General features: G+C 39.9%; 1 protein-coding gene across 4 annotated transcripts in view; it reads right to left on the reverse strand.

Annotated features, from left to right (window-relative positions):
• LOC143037916 (uncharacterized) overlaps nt 1-3986 on the reverse strand; it is a 112675-nt gene extending 108689 nt beyond the window's left edge. For 2 of the 4 annotated variants that reach the window (XM_076206582.1, XM_076206580.1), the window contains exon 1: nt 3837-3986. The gene's annotated coding sequence lies outside the window, so the exon portion shown is untranslated. The remainder of the gene's footprint in view (nt 1-3836) is intronic. The other 2 variants (XM_076206581.1, XM_076206583.1) reach the window with 2 other exon arrangements.
• Between the last annotated feature and the right edge of the window lie 7315 nt (nt 3987-11301).

Raw genomic sequence — 11301 nt, forward strand, 5'->3', positions numbered from 1 at the left:
GACAAATCCTTCAATGGTGTCTCCTTGAATGTGACAAAACTAAACAGTTACTAAACAAGTAACACGTTTGATTTTTAACCCAACCAGCCAGACAACTAGCCACGTCGCATATGCCCAAAGCTCACCATCGCTATCACATTCCCACAAAGTGGAAAGTGAGAAACCCCTGGTAGTGCATGCCCTATCAGTAACGGCAAGAGTTTTTTTTATTTTTTTATTATTTTTTTTTTTTTAAGGCCGATGTTTGGGTTGCCTCCCCACCTGGCCAGGGCTATCGAGAACTAACGCAAGAATCACGCAACAGGTCCCATAAATCGAACTCACGACTACCTGTTCATGAGTTGGACACGGTATCCACTACCGCGCGTTCTGGGTGGCTGACAGACGAGCCAGACTGCCCGCGGCGGCATGTGCCCAGTTGGCGGAATGTCGCGCCGCGCCGCGCCGTCTTACTACACAACAAAAATCTCGTTAAAAATGAAAGGACGCGGATACTATGTAGACCGTTTCCTCCCACAGAGAGTGGCATTGGCCATTCCTACCGGGCGTGCAAACTCTCCCACACCATTTATTTCTATTCACTTGACAAAAAGAAAGATAAATATACAAATAAAAAGATACACAAATAACGAAATTAATAAATGAATGAATTAACTAATATGTAAATAAAGATAAAAGCAGAGGACTCCACATTATATATAGATATATATATATATATATATATATATATACATATATATACATATACAATATATATATACATATATATATATATATATATATATATATATATATATATATATATATATATATATACATATCAACAAAAATTGTTACATAAATTTAGGTACGACAGTTCGTTAAGATATCCAGACCCCATTTCAAAAACTAAGTCACATTAAGACATATGCCACGAGTTCCACAAGCAGCACATTTCAGACTCAAAACATCACGACCGCAACTGTGCCTCAGAGCCAGCAACCCAACAGATCTTCTCTTTTTTTTCCTTTCGTTGCAACTGACATGAATTTTTCTTTTCACAGTGACTAGGCCTTTTTTCCTTCGGTCCCATATATCAATTAACCCATTTCCTGTTTTTTTTTTTTTGTACATGCAATGGCCGACGCCATGCGAATCTATTCCCGGCCAGAGAATCTGCGCAGCGAGAGTGTGATAGGAGGACCTAACGCCTTAAATACGGTGACGCTCTTTTAAATCCTTCAACTCGGTGACCTCAATTCGTGGATATTGTTCACGATGACAGACAATTCCATTCCGTCCAGATGCAGACTCTGGACCAAATGGTCTCTGGATAGGGACTTCACTTGGCCACAAGTCTGAAGAGGCGGAGTCTTAGGGATCCCATCCACGGTACGATCTGGTCTTCAGGCCGCCGGACAGATCTGGTCGAATCCGACCAGATTGGATCGTGCATGTCGGACGAACAGACCAAAATCAGTACATACATGATCTAATCTAATCTGATCGTACCATGGATGAGACTCAGCCTCTTCAGTTTCCTTTAGTGTCCTATGGTCGTTGAAACCTGTTTCTGGAATTTCATTGTTCGGCTCATCTAAAGGACATATTTGAAGTCCCTTAGAAATACTATCGGACAGATTAAAAAAATATAGAAAGGAAAGAAAGTAATATAAAAACGAACCAGCATTCCTTCAGTAGAACCTAGTCTCCTATGTTACATATATGTGGATTTGGGCCGTAGAGGTGTCACGATAACTCCTATAATATAATATGAATTGATGTAATCATTAGCACCTCCAAACCAGTTGGATATCTAAAATGAAAATAGTTTCTTACGAAATGGAATTGCCCACCGTATCACAGTTAATATTTAACTCCTATGCGATGACAACTCTGCATATTTTGTACAGGTTGGTGGCAGCCAATCTTATTCAGTTGCAGCTGAGATTCCACGAGGAAAACATAAAAAAACAAAACAAAAATGACTTCACTGTTATCTAAAAATTTGTTTCTGGCAGATCACCTGAGGAATTATCACCCCAGAATGTCCACCTGAAGAATCATCAACCCCAGGATATCCCACTTGAAGAATTGTCACCCCAAGCAAACACACGAAGAATCGTCACCCCAGACCACAGTGAAGAGAAAATAAGGATGTCAACCTAGCCAGAGGCTACTTAGTGTCATCAACTTTACAACTGAAGAATTGTCACCCCCAGGATAGCCCCTGAAGAATCGTCACCTTGTCGAAGTCTGGGGTGACAATTCTTCAAGTGGTCAGTTGTGGCTAATAGCAGACGATTTCCTTCAGCTGTCAGTAAGAGTGAAGGAGTTAAAGTCTGGGATTTGTGAGGTCCGCAGACGAAGCGTGGTTGACAGCTCTCACACGCCTGACTGCACAAATGACAGACACCTCTACACGAGAATACGACTCCGTCTACGTGTACGCAGCCGTTCTTTACATTCCACAGAGGAACTCACCCAGTGGTGAAATATACCCAGAAGTCTCGAATACTGACCACTACTGCGCTTAAATTTATGTTTACATTTCAGTCTTAAAGTCTTCTCACACGATAACTATTTACTAACGTTACTTCCAGTATTTTCAGTGGTACTGACCGTGTTAGTTTAATATCTAAGATTCTAGAGAGATATATAGGCTCGTTACCTAACCACGAGATGGATCATAGTTACCAACCTCAGAAGTATTGATAATATTATTTCAGAAAATTATTACACAAGGGAACTTTAACAAGAGAACAGGCTGTTGACATACCTAATGCAAGTGGCATTTCGTCCATGCACGGCCTATTCGTGAAAACTGATTTATTACTCTCAACCTATGGAGTAACAGGCGTCCACTCTTCCGTCACCATTTTCAATTTAGATGAGAGGCCTACAGTGCCGATGATCACGTACGCATTTACTTTTTATTAAACACAGCATCAACTTTTTTGAGAAACTCACTTGAAATATAAGTCTTCGTTCGTTTCACAGCAGTCTTAGTGTTGAAATGAGCTTATTTTTAGTCGGGTTATAAACGCTACTAAAGTAAAATTATAGGTTACAGAATAGCATTTAAGATCCAGGATCATACCCAATGTTTGTCTTTGAGCGCAGGTACCAGGTCAATGTGACCAACTAACCCAGAGTGGATCGGCAGACTGTCGACAACGAATTAGAACGGAGAGGACATAACTTTCAAAGACGTTGCTTTGGTGCTGACATCACAATGGTTAACATTAAAATAATAGCACCGCCCCACATGCACACGAACACGAACACACACACGCACACACACACGCACGCACACATGCCAACAAAACACCATCATCACTCCTCCACCCATCCCTTCCCGGTGGAGCTGCAGTAGCCGTTGTTGTTCTGCCAAGGCCAGTCGGTATTTCGATACTGGCCAGGGCGACACCACGCTTCTATGCAGTACTTCCTCCACCGACGCAATAAGGCCCACAAACTCGCCTCAACACGCTGCACGGGACTGCCGCACGGGACAAGGTGACTGTGGCTTGCAGGACAGGAGTCGACCCTAACTGACACAATCATCGCTACTTGTAGGTCACATTACATCCACGTAATGACACACCGGGTACGCCACTCACGGGGTCATCTGAGATGTGACAAATTAACCGCGTGTGTGCATTTCACAATTAGAGCGACAACGAATATTTTTGCGGAGGTATATACCTACGTAATACTTGCACTATACATACTGGTACATATGTATGCAATGCATGTATATATTTATGTATGTATGTATGTATGTATATAAGATGGTAATTCAACAGCAATCCATAAGGCAATGCCCACATCACCTCTCAGAGTACTCAGCTTACCTCAAACAGCTGAAGGGTCGCGAGGAGGGACTGCAAGCAAGGGGAGGAAGACGACACACACACACAGGCACACGTGTCAGGTTCACAAGCAAAACCACTGCCACTGAGGCCCAGGCCACTTTCTCACAAGTAGTGTGTTTGTTCAGAATTGGCCGTCGGCTCAGCAGATGCCAAACACTGCTATGCGGAAATCGGTTTTTTTAACATAACTCTGTGATGAGTAGTTCATAGCTCTCCCGCCGAGCGCAGGACTGTACTGCGACGAACCTGAGCCTCATCATTTGTCAGTAATTATGAAAAAGTCGGATATTATTTCGTCCACGTTCAGCAACCGAGCGAGGATAAGATCAAGATTGTATTCAGAAATGAGGTGGAAACGAAGAGGGGTCTAGCTCCTTTTGTAGCTGCTATAGAAAGGTTTGTGGCAATAACGAGGAAATAGGATAAGACGTTGTCAAATTCAGCACTGCGAGTGATCCAGAACGACGCCGGACCAAAATGTTTCGCTCACAGGCTGCATTCGTTTCACGATTGTTCCGTAAAGGATTACCTGCCCCATAAGTCTGTTTGTGATTAAGAATATATAACACTTCAAAACTAATCTTTGTTTTGTCACTCGAACGTTTTCTATTTAAAGCTTTCCATCAATTCCCGTATCTTTTTTAATTATAAGCAAAACGTAGTTCAATGATTATTCATTAACTACAAGAAAAAAATTCGCTTCGCTTGAACGAAGTACTGACTGCAGTTACTAAACTTTTTACTGGGTGATGGACACCTACGTGAAACAAGCCAAACATATTTGGCAAGGACACCTTTTTATTGATTAATTTATTATTATTATTATCATTGTTATTATCATCATTATTATTACTAATTACTATTATTATTATTATTACCATTATTGTCGTTTCTGTTTTTAACAGAGGCAGGGAAGAAGAGTTAGTTTAGGGAGAATAAGATTACAAAGGAAAGCCTACAGTGGGTTGGTAAAGAGGGAGACGACCTCTTGTATAGTCATATGTAATGAGTCAAACCATCTAGCCCAGTGGATCTTAACCTTTTTACTACCACGCCCCCTCTAGGAATTCTTCTTTTCCTCCACGCCCCCCCCCCCTCCTCTTGCATCTGTGGACCCCTCCCCCTTGCAGGGGGGGGGGTTCAATACATAGGAAAACTGTTATGCATGGGAGACTTTAGAAAATAATATTTAGTAACGACGATACTTCTGCATTATCTCATAAACTTACCTTTACATTACTGACCCAAGAAAATAACACATAACTGGTAAAATTTCTACTTCTATCCTGAGGCTCGCGCTCCCCTGAAAATGACTTGTGCCTCCCTGAATTATTTGTAGCCTGTATGCCAATTTCTAATTGTGTAGGTTAATAATTTATTCAGTGGCCTAAGGTAATGTATTGTGGTAGTTGGGTTAAGCTTTGGACAGGCTTCTAGGCCACCATGCATAGGGTTGTGCTTTGTCTCGTATAGTTCGCTTCCTTTCAAATTCCCTGGTGCTGTGGGGTCCTCAAACAGATTCTCCCAGATTCAACTCGCCATGCAATAGAATCGGGTGCTCAGTGGTTCTGTTTTTTGTTCATCTATGGTTTCTTGATATGGTGAGGTCTGTCCACTGGCAATACTGCCAGTGTACTTTTTATATTTGTGTATATGATTGAAAAAAATGATGCAGTAAGCTGGTTCCATTCAGAGGATGCAACAAATGATTTTCTCCTACCAGATTATAAAATTTGCCTGGCGAATATGAGGATTTTTTTTTTTTTAAGATTTGTCATGTCTGAAGCTGGGTTTTGGATAGGGTGTAGAGAGGGGCGTGTGGTTATTCTAATATGGGCCTTACTAAGGTTTTGTGTAGACCTTATTTTCTCTGTCACTGCTTCAAATCTTCTTAGTTTTGCCGCAACGACTTTCGCTTGTTTTAATCGGTCGTTGACGTATCATTATTCCCCGCTGGTTCACTTTAAGTCCCAGTAACTCGTCAGTATTTGAGTATCGTGTGGTTCCTCTTCCTACTGTTATTAATGTTGGCTTGAACTTCGCAACTAATATCACTTCGAATTTGGATCTATTGTTCTTGATTGTCTTCAACTCCGTGACTTAGTTGATCGTTATTTTACTTTGCCATTATTTTGGTTGATCTTCCAGTGTAGACGATATTTTGTATTAATTCATCCGCATACATTACGTAGTCACAGTTTGTTTTGGTGGAGGAAGGAAGTCTGCTGTGTACACCGAGTATCAACTAAAGCCACTTACGTGAACCGGTCGTGTTGTTGATCTCATTCCCGCGATTCAACGCGTCCGAGCAAGAAGGGCACAACAGTCCAAAGCCGTTTGATGATGAGTGGATCCCGATATATATAGCAAACCCAACGGTCAGAATTGTATTCAAATATAAACTTCTTTGTAGTGAGCGACTGCTTAACCATTTCATTCTGGTTGCTACCAGACTACTTTATTCGGCATCATGAGGATTTACATTTTAAAAGATTGATGTTATCGTTTATGGAAGTAACGACTCCTTTGATTCTGAAGAGGTGTCAAATAGATGAACTGAATAACCTGGCGGATGTCAAAATACAATAAACCTAACAACCACAAAGGTATGTGTGTATGTTTCCTATAATCCCCTTTCTTGTCTATCTTTTTTTATGAAAGGAAACACGTAAACGTCGTGGGTTGATTATGTGCATTTTTTCTTATTAAATTCAGGTGATATTATTCAACTGTACTATCACCCTATATTCCCACCTTCCCCCAATTTTAAGACTAACAGTTATCTCGATTATTCTTCTTAGCACCAAACGACTTAAAGGTCAACCGAGAATATTTTCAAAGAGGTAGTGAATATTTGGTAGATACAGGGCCCCGCCAAGGTAGGGGCAGAGGGGGGGGGGGCATGCCCCGGTGAGGCACGTTTTGTGGGGCCGACACTTTAGGCGAGAAGACACTTTTGTGCGGCCGACACTTTTGGTGAAAAGTAAAACAAATTCCCACTAATGTACTTTTAATGCATGATTTATTTATCATGAGTTGTGTGTGGGAATGATGTGTGTATAAACGCTGTTTTGTGGATGAATGTTACATGTGAATCGTGCTGGTGACCATCATATGTGGAAGGTGGTGGTAGTTGTGGTGGTGTGGGGGGGGGCGGCACTTACCCATGTCGGAGCCCTGGGTAGATGTATGGCTTAGTCACCACTACCAGCGAAATTGTGATGGAATGTGAAAGTGACCATGGTGACAGAGCCAGGCATATGAATGATGGCTTCTCTTCCCTCACAACAACCACTACCTATGGCACATAATCTTATAGACATGTCTGCGGGTATCTTTGGCTAGCCTTCCTCTCCCCTTCAGTCAAATCATTTCTCTATTTTCTTTGCTGCATAGGACTGTTTTATTGTGCCTTATCACAGATAAAAACTATTTGTAATTCATGAATCCTTGATACTTTTGCATGTAAATATGAAGCTTGGCATCCAAATCCGATAAATCTTCTTCACTCGATGTGATGTCACTTGCGTATAGCTTGCTGGCCATGTCAAATAATGTAAACAACTCTTACGTCATTAGTTGCCCTAGCGGTGGAAAATGTAACTACGACATTGAAAAGTTCGTTTGCTCTCAGTCACTTTTGGGACCATGCTATTTAGATCAAATCAAGACTATAAAATGCTAGAAACGTGTATTTTAGTGTTCTAACTTCCAAGTTATATTTACATACATGACATAACAATAAAATAAAGAAATCCAAAAACCTTCTCAGTTGCGTTTTTATCATCTCCGTTTCTCTCTTGGTCGCCAAAGAGGATCATAGATAAAATAATTTTCCTATTGATGATAGAAGGGTTTTGGACGCAAATGTCATACGTACGCATATATCTTTGGTCGTTTTCTTATTTCTTGGTCCATACTTAGTACTTCGTACTGATTTTTCCAATTATGTAAAGTGTCTTACTTATCCTATGGATTGGAGACAAAATAATAATAATAATAATAATAATGAATGAAAAATAACAATTACGATATTTATAATGATAATGATTATAGTAACGATAATAATAGTAATAATAATGATAATAATGATAGTAATAATAATAATAATAATGATAATAATAACAACAATTTCTTTAAAAATCTTATTAGCCACCACTATGACTCCACCTCTGGCGCTATGTTGCTCACCCGCGCCAACCCAAAGATAGGAACGCTGGTCCTCTCCAACAAAGTACTAATCACCTTCTTATGGCACGGTCAACCACGCGGAGAAGATGCCTGCTTGGTCCACTTCGTCTATCTTCCTAGTCACAGGTTCGTGCCCCGCACTCCTCCCCGATTCCCAGCAGTGACTGTCACTTCCCTGAGCCAAAAGGGGCATAATGGAGCAAAGGTGACGGTTTCGGCCGCAGCTATTCAGAGCCTCCTGGCGTAGGCTATGTGGTGAACAGAGTCCCCCCCACATGTGCGTCTACGCGACATTTTGGCTTTATAGTATCGTCGCTGCAGAAACGGGATGGACAAGGAATTTATATGTTGTGTAGAAACAGCTGGGCTTCGGCCTTATATTACTATTGTGTAGATTAAGCCTATATTACTGACCCCGCGTCAACTAGGCTTTAACGTCGGGATCGACACCGCTAAGGAATCTTGGAATTACTGAAATAATTGGATTTCACCTTTGAGTAGAGCGTGGTGCATTTATGATCGCACACTGGAGCCATGAAGTACACTGCATTTCTAAAAGTACAAGGCAAGATCCAACCTACGGACAATGTTTGGGTAAATTTAAGTGACTGGAAAAATCAATCAAATACTGGAATTCAAGCATCCTAATTCCATATATGAATAAATTGATAGATTAATACATAAAACGAATAAATAGATAACATAAAGAACCAAAAGAATTTCTATGGAACCCTTGTCATTCTTCCATTATGGTTCCCAAGTTAGATCCACACTGCATCTATGGACCTTGGTACTTTACCCCGTCGCCAGCGTGTCGCCCCCCCCCCCACACACACACTGATTTAAATAATTTCGTGTCAGCCAGAATTAAAACAAAAAAATACGTCACCGGAGCAACGGGGATTATGATTATTTTCTTATATAAATCCCGCTTGATAAACACATTTCTGTGTGGCGTTCTTTAACAATACTGCTCTCTTTCGTCTACGTGCTTCGTAATGATCGATTAAATACACGGAAAAGGCCTGGCCTGGTTAGGATACATCCTAACCAGACCATTTAATATATAAATTCTAAGCAAATATGACTTTCACTGTTATGTCAGGAAATTTCTGTTTACAGAAAAAATAATTAATTCTAAAGATGTGTACATATTTATATAGATGAAAAGGACAGAAAACCTTGTTTGACAAATATTACACAATAGAAGCTCAATCCAGCGCAGTCCGCCAAGTTATGACGCTTTGATGCTGCACGAAGCATTTAAACGTTCGAGGTGACATTAAGCGATTTGTTTTGTTTCCTCCTCCACTGATTCACACTACCGTTGGTAAAATGCTGCAGAATTTCATAACACATTATTCTTAGTCATTCCGGCATTGTGGATTCTCTTATATTGAACAAAACGTGTCGTGTGTCGTATTTCAGATAAAAATACGATACGATTTGATAATGCTGCCTGTTATTACAATTAACCGTTCCATTGCAACTAGAATGAATACAATCTCTTATCAATTTTGTGGATCTATTTACAGATAACATTGTCAGTAGGATTATGAAATTATGTAATTCCTGACAACAAAATTATGAATGAATGTGTAATGATGGGATAACAGTTACGTCGGTGAATGTCAGCGACATATTCAAAATATTCTACGTTGTGAAAGGACCATTCACTATGGAAATCGGATATTTTTTGCACCATATGATGTTGACATTTTTATGGTTAACACAGTGTAGGTATATGCTTCATAATATAAAATAAGTATTTTTTTAGATTTTCTCTACTAATAACACGGTATAATCACATTTCAGAAAGTATTTCATATTAATTCCTCAAGTTTAAAGGAAGAAGGTTATTGGATGGTTACGTGGAAGTAGATAAGAAGTACGTAATCTCATCCCACCCATTGGACCCGATTGGCCAGACTCACCTGGCACCTTTTGGCCGAACCTGTGTGGTCCACCAAATTAGATCTCTTCTTTCCGCGGATGCTCAGGGATACCAACGGTGTTTAACCTTCCACCCACCAAGAAAACCCTAAAGAAATATCTGCAAATAACATTTCATTTGTACTTACCTCTAATACACCATAATGTTTCTGTTTCAAACACTGGGTACTGCAAATAAATCCCAAGATTGATAGTAATTCATCATCATCAAGGGGGACTGCCAAAATCACCGGTTGGTACCCCTATCAATCAATGAGAATGATAAATCTGAGCTGTTTATTTCGGTAATGACACGTCTTATGAACAGTATTTAAATACATTCATTTGCTAAACAGCGCACATATTTACGTATCTATTCATGGTTTGGCTTGCGAAACAGATTTTTTTCTTCCATTATACCATAAATTTGGTTCAATTCCACTTTGAATTCACAGCTTGAACTTTTGTATTTAGTGGACACACACCTGATACATCTATATATATATAAATTGGTTAATTATTATGGCAATATTATTGTTGCAATTTTTTATTTGCTTTTTCTTTTTCTAAATCCATTTTTGCCTTCCACAGAAGTTGACACAGAACGTCTGTATAATACATTGATTGCACTTTGGCACGGCTACCGAAGTAAAGTAGTAAGCCAGAACAAGTTTTCACACCTCTTGGATTGTGCCAATGGAGTTAAAGGAGGCATTGAGCTCCCTAAACCTTTACGCAATTATGCAATAGGCTACTCCAATATGCTAAAACCCACAAACCCGGCAATAAGCTACAACAAACTTTTTATATTTCAAAAATTTGTTGCCTACTTACCACATATCTAAGAAACTTGCCGAAATTCTCACTTCATACAATCCCATTGATTACAGTGTCGAGTCCTCCACTTTCTGGATCTTTTGGCAAACAGTGACTCAAGGGACATTATCGCATTGTTAGACCCGGAGTTCTTCTGTACTGGTATACAGGTTGACTATGCAATTCAATACATAATAGACAAAGTCTATTACAATGATACCATTCCCAACTATATCCTCAAAAAGGTGATAAGAACCCTATTAGAATGTTGCACCAAAGGAGCCCCTTTCATGTGCCCCTAGAGGAAATAATAACTGTCAAACTGATGGTGTTGATATGGGATCACCACTCAGAGCTCTTCGCTATCTTTTTATGGGAAAGTATTGAGGATGATATTTTCTCAGACCTACAAAAACCACAAATCTACTGTAAATGTATAGACGATATTTTCATTCAAGTTGAACAGCAAACAGAAGAACTAAAATGGTAATTAATAAAGGCTTCT

The sequence above is a fragment of the Oratosquilla oratoria genome, chromosome 23 (assembly GCF_046742065.1).
Source record: "Oratosquilla oratoria isolate Oo_2021 chromosome 23, ASM4674206v1, whole genome shotgun sequence".
NCBI lineage: Eukaryota > Metazoa > Arthropoda > Malacostraca > Stomatopoda > Squillidae > Oratosquilla > Oratosquilla oratoria.